The sequence below is a fragment of the Eretmochelys imbricata genome, chromosome 9 (assembly GCF_965152235.1).
Source record: "Eretmochelys imbricata isolate rEreImb1 chromosome 9, rEreImb1.hap1, whole genome shotgun sequence".
Classification (NCBI taxonomy): Eukaryota; Metazoa; Chordata; order Testudines; family Cheloniidae; genus Eretmochelys; species Eretmochelys imbricata.
The window spans coordinates 52,913,780-52,937,890 of record NC_135580.1 but is presented as its reverse complement, the minus strand read 5'-3'; positions in this window follow the sequence as shown (position 1 = coordinate 52,937,890).

The window sequence follows — 24,111 nt, the reverse complement described above, 5'->3', positions numbered from 1 at the left end:
TGGCAGAATGGATGCTGGTGGGAAGAGGAAACAGCTTTGAGGAACTAGTCAACCCCTTAATGTCAGCCTCAGTTAAAGGTGCCTATTCCTAACTATCTCTTCATACAGTAAAAATGCTCTGAAGACCTCTGGGTTCTACTGGAAGCCTCATTAATTCCAGAGCCTGAAATAGCTTCAGTGGCAAAACCTACCTATTGCCAGCCAGGAGACTAAATCCTATCCTGACAGATGACAGGTTGCCTCTCTGATTCATTGCACTATTTCTGGAAACAGAACTCCGGACACTGAAAAGGCACCATGAAACAGCCCACCTACTGAGCAACCAGGGTATCATGAGTAGGGCTGTCTGGGAAAAGTCTTAATTTATGGGAAATTTAGAAAAAAACCCTCACTTTTTCTAAGTTTCCTGGAAAAAAAATTTTTATGGAAAGCCAAAATTGAACATTTTGGGGAACATTTTTGATTTTTCAGTTTTCAACAACAGCAAAACTTCATTTCATTTTGGATTTTTAGAAACCCAAAGAATTTCAGTTTGAAGTTCATCTTCCCCCCCACCCCCCCAGTCCTCCCACATGTTCCTTTCCTTCTCCCTTCCTCTAAAATTTTCCACCACCTCTTATGGTTGCCAACTTTCTATTTGTATAAAACCAAGCACCCTTGCCCCACCCCTGCTCCTTCCCCAAGGCCCCGCCCTTGACCCGCCCCTTCTCTGAGGCCCTGCCCCCACTCACTGGAGTTTGGGTGCGGGAGGGGGCTCTGACCTGGGGTAGAGGATTCAGGGTTCGGGCTCCAACCAGGATGTGCTTACCTCAGGAGGCTCCTGGTCAGTGGCACAGCGGGGCTAGGGCAGGATCCCTGCCTGCCTTGGCTCCACACTGCTCCCAGAAGCAGCTGGAATATCCAGCCCCTAGGCAGAGGTGTGGCCAGACTGCTCCACGCAGTGCACGCTGCCCACGCCCACAGGTGCCACCCCACATCTCCCATTGACCATGGTTCCTGGCCAATGGGAGCTGCAGAGCCAGCTCTTGGGGCAGGGGCAGCACACAGAGCTTCCCTGATCGCCCTTGTGCCTAGGAACCGGACATGCCGGCCGCTTCCAGGGAGCTGCTCAGACCCATTGCAGGAAGGAAGCCTGTCTTAGCTCCACTGCGCCAGCAACTGGACTTTTAATGGCCCGATCAGCGGTGCTGACCAGAGCCACCAGGGTACCTTTTTGACTGGGCATTCCAGTTGAAAACTGGACGCCGGGCAACCCTACCACCTCTAGTCATGAGCACATCAATCCAATACTCTGTCTCACCACTGAATGCTGAGTTAAGTTTAAAGTTCTGGGGCTTGATTCTAACCTCAGCTAGGATAAATTAGTGCAGCTTCATTGAAGTCAGTGGAGCTGTGCCAATTTATATCAGCAGAGACTCTGAGCCCTGGTCTTGATCTGGAAATCCTTTAATGGGTTGGGCCCAGGCTGAGTCAGGGAGTGCCTCTCCCTTGGAGAAAAAAGCTTCCCAGACCAGTTGTGTTCCATGGGGATTATGGAAATCATCTGTAAGAAAGGCAGACAGAACTTCTCGATGGCTGCTCCACAGCTTTGGAACTTCCGCCTTCAAGAACTAAGAATAGCCACAAACATGCCACCTGCAGGACAAAATGCAAGAGCCATCACTATGCGACAGATTTCCCACAGTGATGATGAGTCATAACAGTTATTGTGACAGTAATCATTTTAAAAGCCGTCCCCTCTGAAGCAAGAAGGGAAGGAAATACCAAAGGGAACCCATGTATTCCCTGCAGTAATACAGTTCTGTATGGGGTTTGGAAAATCCACTGATGCATGTTGTATAAAAGCACAGAAAGAGTCTGTTCAGTCTTTCTGAGGATCTTTTCCTGTGATGCTCTGCACAGGGTACCCAAAACCATGAAGCTCTCTGCCTCTCTGCCTCAGCAAGGGAGAGCTCTGCTGGAATTTAGACTGTGTGTCAGCTCCCTGTCACACTTGTCTGTGCACCTCACCAGCCAACTCCACAAGACTGCTGGTCTTAACCTTACCTTGTAAGTGTAAGCAGAGTCTGGATGAGCTCTCCCCTGACATCTAGTGGTGAGCTGTGGAAAAAGACTTCAGAAGCTGATCTCCTTTGCATGGATACATCCATCCTGCCTTGGTGCTCAGCATGATGGGATTGCTTGCCCAAATGATCACTTGTGGCTGGTGTTGGATCCCCAGTCTCCTTGTTATTGGGGCAGGAGTAATAAAGGGTTGTTATCCTTGTTGTGTGAACCAAGGGCTGCAGAGCTGTACCTGGCATACCCCAATGGAGGGACTCACCCTCTACTGAACAGCACCCACTAGGCAGGGGACATGGGCCCTGTTTAAGACTCCCAGACATCCTTTAATCCTTTTCTGGAGGGTATAATAAAGGAGGTAGTTTAGACTCAGTTGAGAGTCTTATTACATACTGCAGAGGTGAAGTCATTGATATTTTGCAATAGTGTTTCTATTGTATAAGACTGCCTAGGGTGTACCAGTAGTGAGGCTCTCCTGCTAACAGCTGATATTGCTGAAAGCTGTGTTAAGTGTTAGAGAGGCCTTGCAGATATCTTGTTCAGCTGGCAGCAAAACATGGCAAATGGTTTGCAGAGAAGCTTGTGGAGAGAGCTAGAGCAGAGCCCTGCAGAGGTGTGCTTATCAGCCATTGAGGTTATGAGTGAGTACCAGAGCAGTGCAGCGCAGCATGTAAGGTACCTCCTTACCCCCCTTACCCCCGCCTTCCACACAGGGTGGGAGGTGAACTTTGGGGATGAATCTCTGAACTCTGGGGCTGCACTGGCCAAGGACAGCAACTATGAGTGGGGTACAGAGAAGGGATAGACACATTAAAGGGACTTTTGGGTTGCTGACTTAAGACCCTGAGGGGAAAAGGACACTGCCCAACTTACTTGGGGGTGGGTCTTTTGCTCATGTTTTGTGTTTATGAACCCTAGTTGCAGTGTTTTCCCAAATAAATGCTGAGTTGATTCCCTCTTTTTATTAAAAGTTTTTGCTACTCTCAGACTCTGTGCTTGTGAGAGGGAAAGTATTGCCTCTTAGAGGTGCCCAGGGGCTGGTATGTAATTGTCCCAGGTCACTGGAGGGGGGCTCAAGCTGGTTTTGTGTTGTATTGTTGAAAAGGAACCCTTACATACTGAATCCGGCCCTTGTTGCTGCTGGCTCCACCTGGCAGAAAGGTTAGACAAGCAGGGCCATCCTTACCCATACGCTAAGCATGCAGCTGCGTAGAGCACCAGGAAATTTGGGGCACCAAATTTCCTGGTGCTCTATGCATCTGCCTGCTGCTTCAGCCCCTGCTCTGGCTCTTGCCCAGAGCCCCCACCCCTACTCTGCCCCAGCCCCAGCCCCGCCCCCACTCACGTGAGGAGTGCAGCAGGGCCAGGCCTGCACTCACCGGCAGCAGGACTGCAGCAACCGGGCCCTAGATGTGCTGCTGGTGAGTGCTGGGGGGTGGTTTCCCCGTCCCCCAAGCTAGCTCCCCTCTCCCCTCCACGGAGGCCTGGGGCCAGCCCCCCGGCTCCTCCCCCGCAGAGGTCTGGGGCCCCACATGCACCCCCCATCGCATTGGGCCTGGTGCATTATGGGCAGCTATCCCAGCATGAAAGTGACTGCAATGTGCTTTTCAAATGGAGGTGGGGTGGAGTGTGACAGGGAGTGTGTTGTGTGTATGTGAGGAGAGAAAGAGTGGGTTTTTGGGGGGCTGAGAGCATGTCAGCATGCTGTCTTGTAAGTTCAGACAGCAGCAGATCCCCCTCCCCTCCCGCCTCTCTTTTTCACACACAGCATTCCACGCTAATGGCTGCTTTGTCTCGGAGCAGATAAGCAGCCGGCTGTCAGAAACGGAGCTTTCAAAGGGCATTTCTGCATTCCTACAGTGATTCAGAAACAATGACAAGCGTGGCCACTTGACTTAAGGGGATTATGGGACGTTTCCGGAGGCTGATCAGAGCGCAGTAATGCAACACCTCATCCACACTGGCGCCGTGGCTCTCCAGCGGGGGTGCAGCAAATATTATTCCACTAACCAAGGTGGAATACCAGCAGCACTGTAGCCATGGAGTCAAAGCTCTCTACGTGCCTTGCAGTGTGGACAGGTAGTGAGCTAGTACGTCCGGGGCTCCTTTATTGTGCTGTAACTAGCAAGTGTAGCCAAGCCCTTTGCCTCAAGGCCAGGACAACCTCCTGGAGATTCAGATTCCAGTGTATCCTCCTTTGTGCTCACCAGGCTGTTTCTATCTACTGCTTATTAGTTTGATTAGTTCATTTATCTTATATGTAAATGTACTTTCATTGACTCTGGCTTACAAAGCTTGACCCAGACAGAGAAGTCCACATTCCTCTGTCTAAAGAAGGCTTGCCTCCAAAACATATTTTAAGAGCGTATTTCCAGCACACATGCATAATTCTTTGTACACAAGCCATACCTACATCACACAATGATATTCATTACCAGCATGTTTTTATATGCAAGACACTTACAAGACACTGTTATGGTACAATAATATTGTATAAAATATTCAGTTGCTTATTCTTTGGGGTTCAGACCCCTTGTTCTCCCGATGGGGTGTCTGGACCACGATTGTCACACTTCCCCTTTCTCCAGTCCAGTTGCTCCATTTCTCTTCCTTCATGCAAATCAGTCTCCAAATTCCTGATTGTTACCCGTTTTAAGACAGCACAAAGTGAACAACACCTCAGCAGCTTTGTCATACTAGCAGAGTGATTCAGGAAGAGTGTTATATGCATGCAAGGAAGAGATCCAGGAACTGGCTGAAAAATGCCAATTAATTCATGTGGGAAATTTTGACATTTAAAAAAAAAAACCCTAAAAGGATTCAATTTTTGATGAAAATCAAACAAAATAAAAATTAGTTTTCCAAAAATATTTTAATAAAAAGGCTGGTTTCCAAAAACCAAAACCCACATGTTTTTTTTTTACCAAATTTTTTTTGCAAAATGTTGACCAAAAGAAAACTCAAAATGCAAAATGTTGTTTTGGTACAAAACCATCTTTTATCAAAAATGTTTAGATAAAGAAACTTTAGCTAGTTCTATGAGCAACCCACTGCCATTTATGTAAGAGGAGAGAGAGTAGAAATGATGTGTTGCTTTTTCCCCTGTTTTGGATGCTGTGGAGGAATTTCATCCAGTTCTGGTAGCTGCTTCCCTGGCAGTTTTCCCAGAGCTGGTCTCCCTTGAGGATGGAGGCAGAATTATCTCTGAGCTTCGCAGCTGCCAGATGTTAACTGATGAAACTGTAGAGGCTCCATTTCTTCCCTACACATCCTCGCCTTTACTTAATCTAGGCTTCTGTTTGAATGTAAAACTTCCCAGAATCTCCTCTCCCCAGGTTCTTGACATCTTCTGCCAATCAGATCTGGCCATAGAGAGGATTTTGTTACAGTCCCACCCTCTTTCCAACTCACGATCCTTTGAAAGTCTACTGTTAGTGTGGCTTTTTAAAGCTGCCAATGCCTCCTCCTTGTACTGCTATGTGCAAGGCAGGACAGCAGCCACTAGGGATGGGATTGCAGAACAAAGGCTGTACCAGCATGTTCCTCTCCAGTGCAGTGTTAGCTACTGCTGAAAATCACAGCATCCCACTCCCACTGCCATCTCATCTCACACCCATCTGTCAATGCAATGACACAAGGGTGCCCTTTCTTGCAATGATTTGGCAAGAAGTGGAAATGGGAGTTTTGTTCCAACATTGGCTTCCATTAACTGGACTTCCTTTGAAGTTCATTGGATTTCAGAATTTGATGGGTGAGTTTGTCCTGCCTCTGGACTGCACGTACCTGGTAAACCCTGGCTGGCTGTTTGTTAGGCAGAATTCCCTCAAGCACCTGACCCGCACGCTCTTCTCTGCTGCACAGTGTGGAAGGAGCAAAGACTGCCTTCATCCCACCGGTATGGGAGCCGGGAGCTGCCTGGGAGGACATTGCAGGGTGTTCCCTTCCTTCATGCTACTGTCCCCGCTGGAAAGATGTTTACATGTGCCAATGGGGAATGACAAGGGAGGTCCTAGTTGTGGAGAGGTCTAGGGCAGCTGTTCTAACTGGTAGCTTCCCCTTCTAATGAGAATGAATATCCATATAAAAAGAACTGTACTAATGACTCCATCTGTATTAGGAAAATGACCCATCGCTAGCAATGGCTGTCAAGGATGATTCCCTTCCAGCACCCCTCAACTACTGTTGAAAACTGCTTACCTTCTAGTATTGCTGTATTAGGACCAAGCCATTTTCAGCACTGCTACAGAAAGCCTGGCTGAGAGTGGGTGGCATACAGTCTCCACTAGATGTCTGGACAGTGCCATGCACAGTGAGGTACTGACCTGGTTGACGTTGGTAGCACTGCTGCAATATAGATGTTAAAAAGTAGTAATGTTACACTCATGGTTAAACCACTTTTAGCTTCAGCTGAGGGGTGACAGAGGTTAGCAATGGATCAGTTTCGACCTGGGACCTCTAACAAAGAAAAGATTGTTACTCGAGAGCTTCAGAAATTCGTAGATGTCAAGGTCAGAGGGACCCTTACGGTCACTTAGTCTGACCTCCTGTATAGCACAGGCCATCAAATTTCATCCCATTCCTCCTGCAGTGAGCCTAACAACTTGTGGCTGAACTGGGGTTCTGGCTGAGAGGGCCTGCAACTGGAACTCACCATATACGGCCCAGGACTCCCCTGCGATGGATCCGACTGGAACAGTGGCCCAGGGCCAATAGTAGCACGACGGCTGATTTGCTTGTGCTGGTGGAATGGTTTATAATGAATGAATATGTGCATTTGGGTGATACAAGAATGCAGTTTATTTAGCAGACTCTTCTCACCCAATACCCTAATCCAAGCAAAAGGTGTTGGGCTTGACGCAGGAATCGCTAGGCAAGGTTCAGGAGGCTAGGCATGAGGTCAGACGAGATGATCACAATGGTCCCTTGTTGCCTTGAATTTGTGAAACCCTCAAGCAACAATATAGCATTACAGGTATCCCAAGTGACCTCTATTAATCTGTACTCATGCATGTTTGTGTGCGTGTTTGTGTGTATTCCGGTAAGAGTAGGTTTGTAGTTTAGAGGATTCTACACTACATGAGTCAGAACTTGCTGTCGTTACTCAGGGAAAATCTCATTGTTTTGCCTCAGAAAAACCTGCAGGACTGGACTCTGCGTCTGTGTGGTGTGTGTTACAGATAAGTTTTCAGGAAGTGTGCTTTTGCCCTTGAATGCAATCATCCATGTAATTATCTTGTGGGTGTCAGACAGGAAAAAAAATCATATTATCCTTTTGATAGCATGCAAGAGGCCATTGATCATGGTGACAATTGGAAATTAATCACAATGTAATAGGAAAGGCTGGAACTTTCCTTTGAATTGAGTGGAGGAGTTGTATCAGAAACCAGCCAATGGCAGCTAGCTTTCGTGCTCTGTAATAGGTGACCTAGCTACAAAGCTGTCTGAAAGGATCACTGAAGGAGGAGACTGGCTGATCTCTGCATGTGCTGTGGAGTATTTTCCGCTCCCTACCTCCTTGACTAGACTTGCATCTTCAAAACTTCTTATCTCTCCTTCGAAAAGACTCTGCTAGAGAAGTAGAAACAAAACCGGAGGGAACCAAGAGGAATGCTTCATGTGATAAGCAACATTTCTGTTGTTGGGGAGGAGGGGTTCTTCATTTTTTTTCAGGCTTTGGAAGATAAATTGCATTTTGCTGCTAGATAATGAAATTTCCTTGGAGGAAAACATACTTCACTGTGGCCTCTGCATTCAGAACGTGAGGAAGGGTTTTAAATCTTCATTGACAGTGTTCCGCTGTCTGTCTTTTACTTTTTTCATTTTGAAAACTCTGACGTCTCAGAACCAACAAAGTCTCCTAGCCTGAATGCTTCTCTCTCTTGCTACTCCTAGCCCTGCCATAACATTTAATATTAAGAATTTTTGTATGCTAAGGAAATGAAAGTTGAAGTCAGATTTAGAAACAAACAAACATCTGTCTTCAAAGTGATTTTTACATCTGCCTTTGTTAATCCTTTATCTTCAAAGGGAACACACAGATCTTCATATCTTTAGGGATAGAAAGAAAGGAAAAGCAGACAGCAAATGATGCACTTGCACAATGCTCCTACTGTCATGTGATCACATGTTCATTTGGAACCTTTAATCATTTTGGGGGGAAAAAACCAAAACCCACTAGTAGCCAATTAAAGGTGAAAAAGCAAAATCAAAATTGTAGCATTTCTGAAATTGAGCTGAATTTCTTTTCCCTTAGCTGCAGGCTACTTGATCCTTATATTTTGTCAAGGAGATAGGTCTGCCTACACTTAATCATTAGAGTAACTGACATAGTCTTTGCATCTGTAGCAAATTGGTAGTTATATGAAGTGTGAAAATCTTTAGGGCCATTACACAATATGGTGACTGGTGTCGGACCAGAGTACATCTTAATACTGTTCTCTTTTGTTCAATCATTATAGTGATTAATATGTTCTCAGGAACAGAGAGAAACTCAAGGCTCCTGTCTCTTGTCTATCTCCTATTTCTGTACTCAATAAACAGAATATTACACATGAAGGGCTCACAATTTATCTTCTTTTTTTTCACTGTGAAAGGAGTTAAGTTCCCAAGTCCCTGCTCTAACTGAATTTTTATTTTGTCCAGGGTATTAATAGACTCTTCCATATCCCAGCTCCCTCTCCTCTCAGTGTAGTTGCCAAATTAACCTTTATCTCACCTAGTTTTCCTTCTTGTCTCCATTCAATTTAGTGTTCAAATTGTTCACACGACAAAATCATCATCCTCCCTACAGCCTCTACTTCTGCTGTGATAAGATACCTCAATTCTCTTAAATTGCTTAGGAAGAAACTAATATATATTTAGCTTCCACCTGTTATTCCAAGTTCATAAGTCACTTTGAGGTTATTTCTCTTGGGAATATCATGAGCAGGTCAGACAGTAGCTTGTAGAACGACTGAACTATGTGGGAAATGTACTGAATACCATACTGTTCCTAATTACTACTATTATAATCTCTTGGACTAATTTTCAAATTGGGTTGCAGGAAGTTACTGAGGATACAATACATGCCATCTCAGAGCACATTGCATGGAGATGGAAATGTAGATTTGGGGTTGCTGTCTGCTAGGATTCTGCACCAGTGCAGAATCTTAATGTTCTCCTCAGAGATGAACCTCATTTGCCTCGACCCCTTACTGACTTCTGGCTGCAGCACAATGGGTAAGTTTAACACCTCTGTTTGCAAAAGTCCTTCACTGGTCAGGGAAAGAATTCTCAGCCCCACCTTCTCCATCCCTCCAAGCCAAATGCTGCCCTGGGATAATATTATCAGTGCATATTTTTTCTCTGCACTTGAAGAGCCCTCAAGCAAGCTGTTGGGAGCAGCACACTTTGATGTGGCAAAACCAGCGTTGTGGATGGCGTTTGTGACCTGCACTGTTCTGCTGTGTGCTTATCCCTGCCTCAGAAAACAAGAGTGGTGTCACAGCTGCTTTGCTGTGTATGTTTATGGTTTCTCAGTGAAACCTCATGGCTATCTACCATGGACAATTTGGGAGCTAATACAGCGGAGGGCTCTTTGGGACTGTTATGCCTGCCCTGTTCTGGATTGCTGTTATATTACTGAATAAATTTATGCTTTAATGGTGCCTCTACTCCCCACTCTGCATACAGTTGGCTGTTCTACCTGAAGTACTGATGTGATTCTCATCAGCGAGTGCCTCACAAGTTGTCATTTGTTTATCCTCATAACCACCCTGCGGTGAGGCAGGGCAGGACTGTTATCCCCCCTGTACAGATGGGGGACTGAGGTACACAGAGACTCCAGTCACTCAGGAGTCTTTGTTAGAGCAGGGAATTGATCCCAGGTGTGCTGAGTCCTAGACCAGTACCCAAACCACTGGGCCCTCTGTCACGGCTTGAGGGCAACTGTACTTGTTTCCCTCTCCATGGTCCACCTAGGGCCCCCAATTTAGGCCTCAAGTTCCCGGAGGTCACCTTGCTTGCGCAGAGATCCACATCTCACTCCCTCCAGACTGGAGGTTTTAAGGCTGCACAGCTCCCTGCCTTACACTTGGATATCCCCAGCAAGCCAGACTGCCTTAAAGGCCAGTCTGCTTTCTCTCTGAAGGCTATGACCAGTGTACTGCCTGCAGTTAGGAGTTACCACACAGCACCTTCTAAGCAAGCACATTTATTCTTAAAGTAAAAGCATTGCAGAGAAAACATGTAAAAATAATAAAAGAACCTACCTGCATGCTAGAAAGCTTACCAGAGATCACCCCCAACACCTGCCTAGGGCTCTCATAGATTTTAGTCCTGTGAAACTTACAACTGGGTTTTTCCCACGGTTCCCCACCCATATTAGTTCCCGGACTGGGCAGATCAGCCATTTCTTTATACAGCTCAGGCCTTTGAACTCAGCCTCGTGTAAAGAGTAATCAGCAGATAGTCACCCTCTCTTCAGGGTGGAACTTCAAAGGCTGGGTTTTTGCATAACCGGAGTTGGGGAGTTTGCATTAACATCTCCCTAGGGATTCCCCAGGAAACCCACTTCTCACTTTTATTGTCCCAAAAGTCCATACTTGTCTGGCACATCTCAGTATAGTCTTTTGAACTCCTTGGTCTCATGTCTCTCTCATCTCCTCCCAGAGAGGTTTCATACAATCCCAGCCCACAATAATATATAAACTTAATACAGTAAGGTCTTTCAAGTGTATTACAGGCACCTGCCATATCTGTCACACCATCCTTCTATTCTGATCCCTCAAGTCCCAGCCACATGCCATGGTGTTCGCTCTGACTGGGCCTTCCTCTGTTAATATTCAGTTAGACGTGGCTCTGCTCAAACACTGTCCGACTCCTTTTCAGCAGGCCTGACATAACAGAGGCCTTAACTGGGCTGTTCTAATCTCTGCTGTGGAAGTGTCAGGAAATGTAAGCCTGGACATGCTGGCTTATTTTTTTCCCCCGGAGCAGTAATGAGCAGTGAAAGCTACTGTGTGATTTAACGATGCACCAGATGGTGCTGTAGGCTAGAGGTACTGTGGATGTCACACCCCTTTAAGAAGCAAAGTCAGGCCACTTTCAAGTTAATTTTGAGGAAAAGGAAATTGATAATAGGCAGTTTAGTCCTGCCCAATCTTAACTGGCAGTCACATTATAGGGCTGGCTCACGTCAGCCCAGACCTCACTGGGCAAGGTCAATGGCAGGGAATGCCTCTCCCTGGATGGGTGAGGAGCAGCTCAAAGGTCTGTCTGGCAGCTCAGGTCAAGTCTCTTCTCCCAGGGAGAACATTCCTTCCCTCTTCTTATTGAGGAGATAGCTGTGAGAGCAGATAAAATCAGCACTCCCTGCTGCCCAGTGCCTGTGTGTAATCTTTTCCACCCTTCCTGGGCACACCCATGCACCCCACCCACCATTCACATATCCCGCAATGACTGTCTCAATTTACTTGGGCTGTTGTACAGTAGACAATATCCTGCGGCAGACTGCAGCAACTGCCCTCATCAGGAAGGAAGGAACAACACAGGGGAAGACTCCACCGCAGTGTTGGAAAATGTCCAGTGAATAATGGACTACATTTATTTTTGGTAGATTTTTATTTTAAAAAATCAAGTATTCAGGCCATTTGTGAGGTGTTCAGACTGCCTCTCAGCAGGTACTGTCACCACAGGGGTAGGATGCAATTAGGTCTGTTTCATGTTCATGCTCACTTGAACTGGCATGGTATCTGCGAGATCCACTTTTGGTCTCAGTGCATCCATTGCACCAGATTGCATATTGGCTCACTCTACATTTTCCACTCCCAAGGTTGGCTCCATGAGGGAAATACAGCGTTCTAAGTACCCTGGTGAGGTGGAAGACACTAGGCTGCCAAAGCAGTTGTTGTACAGCATATGAGGTGGCCAGAAGAAGCACTTCAAGGACACATCGAAGCACTACTTGAAACAGTGCAACACTGATGTTGACAGCTGGGAGTCATAGCTCCTGACCTGCTAAACCCAGGGTTGTGAGTTCAATCCTTGAGGGGGCCATTTAGGGACTTCGGGCAAAAATTGGGGATTGGTCCTGCTTTGAGCAGAGGGTTGGACTAGATGACCTCCTGAGGTCCCTTCCAACTCTATGATTCTATGATTCATCAGTAACAAAACATACTGGTGAGCAGCAGTCAATGTTCCAGATTAACTGCTGTATGGACCCTGAGTCACAGAGGCTGAGTCGCAAACAATGGCAGACTCAGCAGGCTCAGGCTGTAATCCCTTCCTCAGCAACGAGCTCTCAATGCGGAAAGGACTGCCACTTGCACATCAGTCTTTTTAGCCACAGTCATACTCACAAGACATAACTGTTACCAGCACCCTCTGTCAAGGTTCCTTCCCCACTCTGAACGCTAAGGTACAGATGTGGGGACCTGCACGAAAACCTCCTAAGCTTACTTTTACCAGCTTAGGTTAAAACTTCCCCAAGGTACAAACTATTTTACCCTTTGCCCTTGGACTTTCGCTGCCACCACCAAATGTCTAACACTGGTATTATTATTATTAGGAAAGAGTTCGTTTGGAAACGTCTTTCCCCCCAAAATCCTCCCAAATCTTACCCCCTTTTTTCTGGGGAAGGTTTGATAAAAATCCTCACCAATCTGCATAGGTGACCACAGACCCAAACCCTTGGATCTTAAGAACAATGAAAAAAGCATTCAGTTTCTTAAAAGAAGAATTTTAATAGAAGAAAAAGTAAAAAAGAATCACCTCTGTAAAATCAGGATGGTAAATACCTTACAGGGTAATTAGATTCAAAACATAGAGAATCCCTCTAGGCAAAACCTTAAGTTACAAAAAGACACAAAAACAGGAATATCCATTCCATTCAGCAAAGCTTATTTTCTCAGCTATTTAAAGAAATCATAATCTAACTCATATCTAGCTAGATTACTTACTAAGTTCAAAGACTCCACTCCTGTTCTGTCCCCAGCAAAAGCATCATACAGACAGACCCAGACCCTTTGTTTCTCCCCCCATCCAGCTTTGAAAGTATCTTATCTCCTCATTGGTCATTGTGGTCAGGTGCCAGCGAGGTTATCCTAGCTTCTTAACCCTTTAGAGGTGAAAGGGTTTTTCCTCTGGCCAGGAGGGATTTTAAAGGTGTTTACCCTTCCCTTTATATTTATGACACGCCCCCGAAATCACAGATAGGGTGAAAAGCTGGCTGGGATTTCTTCCTGGAGCTCTAGGAAAAAACAGAGTTAATAAGACACATGCGCCTCTAAATATACTACCAAGTATATAAAGACTAATAATATTTTCCACATCTCAAGGATGATTTTAACCAGTTGATTCTGGGAAACTTTCACGGGAGAGTGCATCAGCCACTTTGTTAGAAGCTCCTGAGATGTGTTGGATGTTGAAATCAAAATCTTGAAGAGCTAAACTCCACCGAATACGTTTTTTGTTATTTCCCGTGGCGGTATGAAGCCACTGTAGTACAGCATGGTCGGTTTGCAGGTGGAAACGCCGTCCCCAAACATATGGACATAGCTTTTCCAGAGCGTAGACAATGGCATAACATTCTTTTTCACTGACTGACCAGTTGCTTTCTCTCTCAGACAGCTTCTTGCTGAGAAACACTACAGGGTGGAATACTTGATCCAGTGCTTCCTGCATTAAAACTGCTCCCGCACCATGCTCGGACGCATCTGTGGTTACTAGGAACGGTTTGTCAAAGTCTGGGGCCCTTAGTACAGGGTCAGACATGAGTGTCGCTTTAAGCTGTTTAAAGGCCTTCTGACACTCTTCGGTCCACTGAACGGCATTTGGCTGTTTCTTTTTGGTTAGGTCTGTCAGTGAGGCGGCGATTTGGCTGTATTGCGGTACAAATCGCCTGTAATAACCAAACAAGCCTAAGAAGGATTGAACCTGTTTCTTTGACTTTGGGACAGGCCACTTGTGGATAGCATCCACTTTGGCCTGTAGCGGGTTGACAGTTCCTTGACCCACCTGGTGTCCAAGGTAAGTCACTCTGTTTAGGCCTATTTGACACTTCTTAGCCTTAACAGTTAGTCCTGCCTCCCTTATGTGCTCGAAGACTTTTTGTAGATGTTCCAGGTGTTCTGCCCAGGAATCCGAAAATATGGCCACATCATCAAGATAGGCGACTGCATATTCTCCTAATCCCGCTAGGAGACCATCTACAAGTCTTTGGAAGGTGGTGGGTGCATTCCGCAGCCTGAAAGGGAGTACATTAAATTCATACAGCCCGACATGCGTGGTGAAGGCTGACCTGTCCTTGGCGGATTCATCTAGCGGTACCTGCCAGTACCCCTTGGTTAAGTCCAAGGTAGAGATGAACTGGGCCCGTCCCAGTTTCTCTAATAGTTCATCTGTGCGTGGCATTAGATATTTGTCTGGGCGAGTTACAGCATTTAGCTTACGGTAGTCCACGCAAAAACGTATCTCCCCATCTGGTTTGGGAACTAGAACCACTGGAGATGCCCATGCACTTCCAGAGGGGCGGATTACACCCATCTGTAACATATCCTGGATCTCCCGTTCTATAGCAGTTTTAGCTTGAGGAGACACCCGGTAAGGTTGGACTTTAATTGGGTGAGCATTACCTGTGTCAATGGAGTGGTATGCCCATTCAGTCAGTCCTGGGGTGGCTGAGAACGTCGGTGCATAGCTAGTGCACAGCTCCTGGATCTGCTGTCGCTGCATACACCCAAGGGTCATGGAGAGGTTCACCTCTTCCACACCACCAGCACTTTTCCCTTCGTAGTAGACATCTTCAGGCCACTCAGCGTCATCTCCTCCCTTGGCTGTAAACTGACAAACCTTTAATTCTTTGGAATAAAAGGGCTTTAGAGAATTAATACGGTATACCTTAGGCTTTCGGTTGGAGGTGGGGAATGCTATGAGATAATTAACAACTCCCAGGAGCTCCTGGACCATGAATGGCCCTTCCCACGATGCTTCCCTTTTATGGGCCTGGAGCGCCTTTAAGACCATGACCTGGTCCCCTACTTTGAAGGAACACTCTCTGGCATGTTTATCATACCAGGCTTTTTGCTCTTTTTGAGCATCCTGTAGGTTTTCTTTAGCAAGGGCTGGAGAGGTTCAGAGGGTGTTTTGTAGGTTGGTTACAAAGTCCAGAATGTTAGTTCCTGGAGAAGGTGTAAATCCCTCCCATTGCTGTTTCACCCACTGTAATGGCCCCTTAACCTCATGGCCATATACAAGTTCAAATAGTGAAAACCCTAAACTAGTATGTGGTACAGCTCTGTAGGCAAAGAGCAATTGCTGCAACACTAGGTCCCAATCATTGGAGTGCTCATTTACGAATTTACTTATCAGGGCCCCCAAAGTCCCATTAAACTTCTCCATCATTTGTTTGATGGTGGTAAGGAGTGGCAACCAAGTGATTTACCCCATGAGCTTCCCAAAGGCTTTCCATAGTTCCTGCCAGGAAATCAGTTCCTGCATCTGTGAGGATGTCGGAGGGCCAACCTACCCTGGCAAAAATGTCTGCTAGTGCCTGGCACACACTTTTAGCCCTGCTGTTGCTTAGAGCTACTGCTTCCAGCCATCGGATGGCAAAATCCATGAAAGTCAGTATGTACTGCTTTCCTCTAGGTGTCTTTTTTGGAAAAGGACTCAGAATATCCACAGCTACTCTCTGAAATGGAACTTCAATGATGGGGAGTGGCTGGAGAGGGGCTTTGACCTGGTCTTGGGGTTTTCCCACTTTTTGGTGTACCTCACAAGACCAGACATAAGTAGAAACATCCTTTCCCATTCCCTCCCCGGGTAAACACCTTTAAAATCCCTCCTGGCCAGAGGAAAAACCCTTTCACCTCTAAAGGGTTAAGAAGCTAGGATAACCTCGCTGGCACCTGACCACAATGACCAATGAGGAGAAAAGATACTTTCAAAGCTGGATGGGGGGGAGAAACAAAGGGTCTGGGTCTGTATGTGTGATGCTTTTGCCGGGGACAGAATAGGAATGGAGTCTTAGAACTTAGTAAGTAATCTAACACATAACAGAGGGATTTTAAAGGTGTTTACCCTTCCCTTTATATTTATGACACCCTCTTTGCTCATGATGGACAACAACCGCCGTCCCCATGATCAGCAGTAGCCTACTCCCATGTCTGCACAAAGAACTGCTTCAATTGTAATTGAAGCAGCCTGTAGGGAAGTTGGAGGAAAGTCACAGGTTGCAAGAGGGAGGAATTTGGAAGAGGAACCTGGAAGGCAGTCCAATGCACATGTCTTGAATGCTAACTGCAGTTGCAGCACATGTGTAAACAGTTCTCTTAATAAAGAGCCAGTTTAGTTTTAGAAACATGGAGTCCTCTCATGTTCTTACCTAGCATACGGTACATAAAACAGCAGTGAGTACTGTTCAAAATGGACTAGTTCTCATCAGGGTTACATACAGTCTGAGACTCACACACTCCATCCTCAGTAAGTTTTAATGCCAGTGAAGACACAGATTAGATCAGTGATTCTCAGATTTTTCCAAATTGTGACCCCATTTTACAACAGAAACAAAGTTTCACCCCAGAGATGTTGTAGTGGACTAGGTAAGTTGGTTCAATCAGTCCTCCCTCTGTAACTCCACAGGGCCCTGATGGTTTTGAGAAATCTCCAGAATCCACTGCTTCTGCAAGGTGAGTTGGGAATTGTGGGAGAGCTATTCAGGGGTGATTGCAACCAAAATGTGTTAATAAAGCACAGAAGAAACTTGAATGTGTTCTTAATACAATTCAGCTTGTCCACTTTGGATGCATAGAACTGTCTGTGCTTAAACCACTTTAATTCTCTAGTGTAGACAAGGCCTCAGTGTTCAGAGGGGCAGGTGAAAGCTGAAGAGTGTGTGTTGGTGTTTCAGACTGTGACTTCGTTCTAAGCAATTTCTAAGGGCTTTAAGGGGAAAATTCAGACTGTAGCGTATGATAACACTTTGCATTTTCTTTCATCAGGTGGCTGGATCTTAATCCTTGAGAAATGGTTTGGCATCTCTTAAAGCGTCATCAGAGAACAAAAGCAAAGCGATTAATTGAGACAGATGATTCTGGCAACAGATCTTGGCTGGCCTCATGTGCTGACGGTTGTGTGGGGTAACAATTGTGTCAATCACCTCTGTAAAGCATTACCAGAGGGAACAGTGCCTGGGATGGGGCTGCTGAAATAAATTCCTGGAATAAGTTTGCACTGTCTGCACTGCAGTGTTTGGTTCTGCTAACTGTCTTTCCAGCACATTTCCTCCTCTCCCAGGATGTGACACTGCCTGGACTCAAGGCTTTTGCATTCAGTGAAATGTTGACTTGAAAGGGAGCAGGGTGATGGCTGTCTTTCCTACACTGTTCTGGAAGGAGTCGCAAGGCGGTGCATAACTTTGGGAGGTTTTTTTTTTTTTAAGCAAGTGAGCGACATTCAGTCTTTCAAGAAACACTGAGTTGCAGTTATAGTTTCTTTTGATGGGAAGCTGTTTCAAACAAAAGGGGAGTTGGCTTTCTGCCTTAATCTTTCTAACTAGAGTCAGTTCTTGGGGCAGAGTTGCTTCCTGGGAACTAACTGGACAGTGGTATTTGGGCTGTGAGTTCAGAATAAGGAGCTTGTCTGCAGGCTGGTTGACCATCTCTGTTCAAGGACTAGTTCAGGGATTGTAAATAAAACAAGTCACACTAACAAAATACCTAAATTTCATGTCACTGATTTTTTCCCCTTCCAATGGGAAGCTAACCTGCAAGGCCCCACCATCTGCTTCCACTTTTCAGAGTGACAATGCAATAGATAGCAAGAGAGTAAACTTAGGTTTTCAACGCACACGAAGTGTGCGGACACTCTTAAAATTGTTTAGAAGTGACTTATATTGAGCTAAATCAATATAAACCAGTTTTAGAGTGTTCACACAGGACTTTGCACTGGTTTAACTAAATCAATTTAAAAACACACCTTCAGTTAAATTGGTGCCAATTTGTGTATAGACTGGACCTAGGTTTGAAGGACAGTTGGAGGAATTGCCCTCTAGATTCAGTGGTTATCCAGAGCATTGCTTCAAATGTCAGGGAAAACTTCTACATAGAAAGTGAAGTTTTTTGAACAAAAATAGATTCACATTAGTTTAGACTAAACATAGCAATGTGATTGTCTATTTTTAAGTGTATAAGTCTAATAGTCACCCATTACAACATCCTTACAAGCTGATTTGAAAATCGTAGGGTTGGGAATAGATAGTGCATTAATATTTGAAAAGCACTGTGTGTTGCATAGATGAAAGTTAGTGTAAATACAAAGTATTGCTATTGTTAACCCAACTATCCTACTTTGGGGGAGAGGGTGTAGAAAAACTGCCGCCCTTATTTCCAGCAACTATTCTGATGTTCTTTTAATCTTGGTTCCTAGATGGGTCATTGTTAAAATCATGTGATAATAGAACAAAATTACCAAAAGTCACATGCTTCTAACACTCAACAAAGACAGTTGTAGAATAAGAAAAAACAATATTATCCCTAAAGCTACGCAGTCTACCTGCTTCCGTATGGAGCTGGAGGACATAGATCAACGTTCATGTCGTACTCCCCATCAGTATTTGGCCTGGGCCAGGTAAGCTAGTGATCCAACCAGCGGACCAAATTCAGTGATGAATCCTGGTCACGTGCCACCTGAGGCATGTTGCACATATGCTAAGGAGAAGTATGGAGCTCTTTCTTTAACCTCTCCCAGCCACTCCTCCCTGACTTCCTGCTATGGATGTAAAGAGACAGTACATGTAGCCTTACAACTAGAGCCTATATTTTTGGATGGGATTGTTTTTTAGAAATTTCAACCAACTCCAATTTGAAAAAAACCCTAAAATTCTATGGAAGTTTTTCCTTAAAAAATTCAGGGTTTTTTGGTCAAAATTTGAATTTTTGTTAGAAAATTTAGCTGAAAAATCAAAATTTGAAAAATATTGTCCACCTGCATTCACAATATGTGTTCCCTTATCTGCACTGGTCACAATATTTGGCCTTCACCCAGTATTCTTTGCAGCTAACAATCCTCACACGGAACTTGTGGCAAGTTCAACACCAAGTACTTTGTTTACAGTGTGAATAGAACAGAACAAATTCCCTACAGTTTGAAGGTCTTACAGTCTTCACAGGGTGAGATGGGGAGGAGATCTCACCTCCCTGAGATCTTGGGCTTCTCTGGCTGGTCCTTTTAGCCTACCCCTCTTCCTCTTCCCGTCTATCTTTTAGTTGTTTTCAGCCAGTGAGCTGAACCACCATGTTTATTGGGTAATCAATCAATCCTTAACCACTTATCACTCTGATCTGCCCTTTGTGGGGCCACTTACCAAAGGACTGGAGTGGTGAGTCAGCTAAGATTGCTCACACTCTGTCACAGCCCTTTAATGGTCCTGTTCCTATTGGACCATGAATATTCTAAATTCAAGCTGTGTTGCTACGTTGTGATTGGTCAGATACATAACATGACATTTTTTCTGTGGCCTATTGGAGAAGGATGCAACCACTTGTGGAACAAATATTGAAATTCATGTCATAATTTGCTTTTTGTAAATATCTGAGTGAGTAAACAGGATTGCTGAAATATTCACGGAAAGTAAATTTCCATAGAAATTTGACAATGTGCTCTGCAAAGTGTGTTATTTACATTGCTCTATTGGAGCTGGGTGCATTATGGTATGTTCTGCAAAAAATAGTGTCTCCATTTTTTGTGGAAAAAAATTTGAAAATTTCAAACAAAAACTGATCATTGTCCATTGCTTTGGTTTTGGCTTTTTAGTGTTAGGTATTTTTACTTTTATTATTTGTTTGTATTGCGGTACAACCATTTTTCTCCCCTTTCCTTTCCCCAGCCATACTTTTTCCTTTTTACCCCTTTTTCCTTCCCCCCCCCTTATTTTCTATTTTGCCACTGAATGAGGCAGAATGCCCCCAAACTGAAAAATCCACCACTGGAGGTGGGGGAGGGAAGTCATTTTCATTAAAAAAATGTTTTTTTGTTGTTGAAAAAAATCAGAACACTTTGAAAAAGCAAAAATATTCTGTGATGATGTTCATTTCCTCAAAAGTCTAACTTCTGTCAGGGGAAAAAGGATTTGAAGCATTTTTTTTGACCAGCTCTAATATATATCAATTGAGCCAGCTGTTTCCTTTCCATGAACAGGACAAAGTTTGAAGACTCCACCAATCCCTCAGCAAAGCAGTACACAAAATGCATGAATACATGCATCTTCCAGGCTGGTTGCAGGGTCACCCCCCAGTTCCCCCACCCCTCATATGTTGAGGCATAGCTCCAAACAGGGAGTCTTGTTGCCATGACTGTCTGCTCCCTCCTGTACCACATCGCTGGGTCTGGCAGCTGTAGAGGCTTCTGGACCATGTAGTTTTGCCCAGATAGCTGCATAGTCATAACTGGAGCATGCAACCAAGAGCAGCTGCTCCCCACCAGGGCTCAGCCCTGAATTCCTGCAGAATCCTAAATGAGCAGGGCAAGTGAAGGTTGTGCATGTGGCAAAGCAGATAACAAAGCATGCAACAAAGCTATTGCTGTCCCCTCCATGTCAGGATTAGGACATGGGCAGTCTGACCTAGTGGTCAGAGCCAGAGTCAAAGCCAGAATCAGGAACTAGACCTAAGTCATGACCAGAGGTTGCATTAGAATCAGGCTCCACGCAGCAGCCAGTCACAAAGTTGCTCAGACAATTCCTGTGCCTCTTTCTGGCATAAATAGTGTGGTTGGGCCAATTGGTGGGGCTAGTTATCATCCCCAATCAAGGTCTTCATGGGCAGTACTACCTGGAGGGGCCAGAGTTCTGCTAGCACCTCACTTCCATTTGTTCTGGGTGGGCTGTCCAATGCCTGATAACTCTTGGTTTGAGACCTGTGGGCACCTACAACCATGTTGCACTCACTCCCCCCACCCCCACTAGCTGTGGAGAGTGAGAAGAACTGTATGCCCCATTGTCTGTACCCCTGCAGCCTGGATTTATCTCCCATAATCTCCATCGTGTGGGTGGGACCCTTCGTATTTTCTTCCTCAGCATGTTAGAGGCTGAAGAGGACACAATGGAATTTCATTATGAAGCATTTCTTTCAGTGACTTTAGATGATAAGTTTCACAGACCCTGATTTGTATGCCACTGTTTATTGAAGGGCTGACACTGATCTTTAAAGGGTTTGATTTTCCTCCTGCTAAATACCATCCATGTAGTTCCTCTTGCAAAATACCATCAGCAGCCCCTTTGACCACATTTTAAAATGATCGCATCCAGGAGCTATTTTTCCAGCCACCAGTAAAAAGAAACATTTTAATGAAGTTCTCCTGGATTTAAAAACTGTAAGCCATCATTCTGACAGGCCGCTGCTCATGCTTGGGATAGGAACAGTCATTTTACAAAGGCAGGGAAGCAAGACCTTTTGTACAGCTGCTGCTGCATGGCTTTGCTGGTCCACTTCTGAATTTTATTACTTGAGCACTGCAGAGTATGGCACTTCAAGAGAGTCAACAACGTGAGACTCCTCACTTCTTACTGTCTGTACTTAGCCAGGCTGGTGGGGCAGAGAGAGAATGAAACCTGAGAATGATCTGAGACCATTAGGATTCCTTGGGCAAGGCTTGTGCAAGTGGAGAGCCAATGGTGAACAGAAGCCCATGTAAAGTCTGTGTGTTTGTTAGGCCAAGTGAGGATAAAACACAGATCTGCATTTCAGGAGTGATGCTGTCTGGGTATTACTAGGACAACTTTGTCGTTCCAGAAGATATGCTTTCGTCAAACACAAGTTGTTTGGCTCAATACAGGGGTAACGGTGAAATTTGATGGCCTGAGAAACACAGGAGGTCAGACTAGATGATCTAATGATCACTTCTGGCCTTAAATTCTATGAATGAATTGTCCTTCTACGCAAATGTATAGAGGAGATAATGGCTTTGTGACTCTTACGGTAAAAAAGCAAGGATTGAATTGTTCAGTACCTCACACTTGCTCTCTCATCACCACTATAGTCATTAACCTGCCTTGAACACCTCTTGCTATTCTGCTTCTGAAGTCCCACTCAATTCCACCAGTGTATCTCCATCCTCACCCATAACTAGGAATAAAAGACCTTTACAAAGGTAGGAAAAAATCTAAAAGGCTGGATTCTTATCCACACTGTCTGCAATGCTCTGTCCACCTCCCCACAGTGCCCACAGCAATCCCTGTGCTCCCTTCACTTCCTGCCCTTCCAGAGGCAGAGGAGTGGGGAAAGACAATGTGCTCCTCCCTAATCTAGCCCTAAGAATAATAGAATCATAGAATATCAGGGTTGGAAGGGACTTCAGAAGGTCATCTAGTCCACCCCCCTGCTCAAAGCAGGACCAATCCCCAACTAAATCATCCCAGCCAGGGCTTTGTCAAGCCTGACCTTAAAAACCTCAAAGGAAGGAGATTCCACCACCTCCCTAGGTAACACATTCCAGTGCTTCACCACTCTCCTAGTGAAAAAGTTTTTCCTAATATCCAACCTAAACCTCCCCCACTGCAACTTGAGACCATTACTCCTTGTTCTGTCATCAGCTACCACTGAGAACAGTGTAGACCCATCCTCTTTGGAACTTCCTTTCAGGTAGTTGAAAGCAGCTATCAAATCCCACCTCATTCTTCTCTTCTGCAGACTAAACAATCCCAGTTCCCTCAGCCTCTCCTCATAAGTCATGTGATCCAGTCCCCTAATCATTTTTGTTGCCCTCCGCAGGATGCTTTCTAATTTTTCCACATCCTTCTTGTAGTGTTGGGCCCAAAATTGGACACAGTACTCCAGATGAGGCCTCACCAATGTCGAATAGAAGGGAATGATCACGTCCCTTGATCTGCTAGCAATGCCCCTACTAATACAGCCCCAAATGCCTTCTTGGCAACAAGGGCACACTATTGACTTATATCCAGCTTCTCGTCACTGGGTCCTTTTCTGCAGAACTTCTGCCTAGCTGTTCGGTCCCTAGTCTGTAGCGGTGCATGGGATTCTTCCGTCCTAAGTGCAGGACTCTGCACTTGTCCTTGTTGAACCTCATCAGATTTCTTTTGGCCCAATCCTCTAATTTGTCTAAAAAGCTAGCAGTGTTTAAAAACAAAGGGCTAGATTATGGTTTTTATGCCATAGCCCTGCAGGGTGGTGCTATTGATGATAATATGTGAAACCTGCAACAAATAAAAGACATAGAATGCAGAAGAACCACATGCATTTTCTGTTTCCGTTAGTCCTAATTTGGTACAGATCTATGAAACACGAAAGATTGCTTCTTATCAGTAGAGGTTCCTGAGGTGTGTGTGTGTATGTTTTTTTTTAAATGGAGCTGTTGCACAACACATCAAGTAACAATGTAATCACTGTAAATCACCATTTGTTTTCCATGGGATTCCAGATGAGTTAATAAAGATAATGACTCACAATTCAGGAGTGTCTCATTTCAGCAAATTCTCTTTCATATATCAGTTCAAGCGCAGCATATCAAGTCCTTGTTATGCCCAGAGAAATGAGTTACGTGAAGAGTCAGTATGAAGAGCAAAGATGTTGATTAAGAAAAGTCAAGGGAGATTGAAAGGATCCGTAATTAGCACTGTTAGCGTATTCTACAATGCTTTTCTAATATCACCAAAGTCCAGAAACATAGTTTGAAGGACAAAAACCTTAGTATCTACATCTAACAAGCTTCTTGAGTGAAAAATAATTAATCCTGAAGGAGTTATAAAAGAGCCATATGCTAGGAAACTAGAAAAGAAGGAAATTATGGCAAGGTAACAAGCTTGACCAAGGCCATAAATCAGAATCACCCCTGAGAGTCAGTGCTATAGGAGAAACAGAGGACCTATAAAGAAAAGCAAGAAGGAGACCAGCTCTATGTTGCTTGAGGACACCTTGAAGGCTACTGCCAGTGCTGATGGGCTGCTAAACACAGTGCACATCTGCCCAATGGACAGTGACAATGAAAAACATGAGGAGCAGCAAATATAGGCTCCAGGGCATAGATCCATTTCAGCATATGCAGGCCACGGCAGCAGGA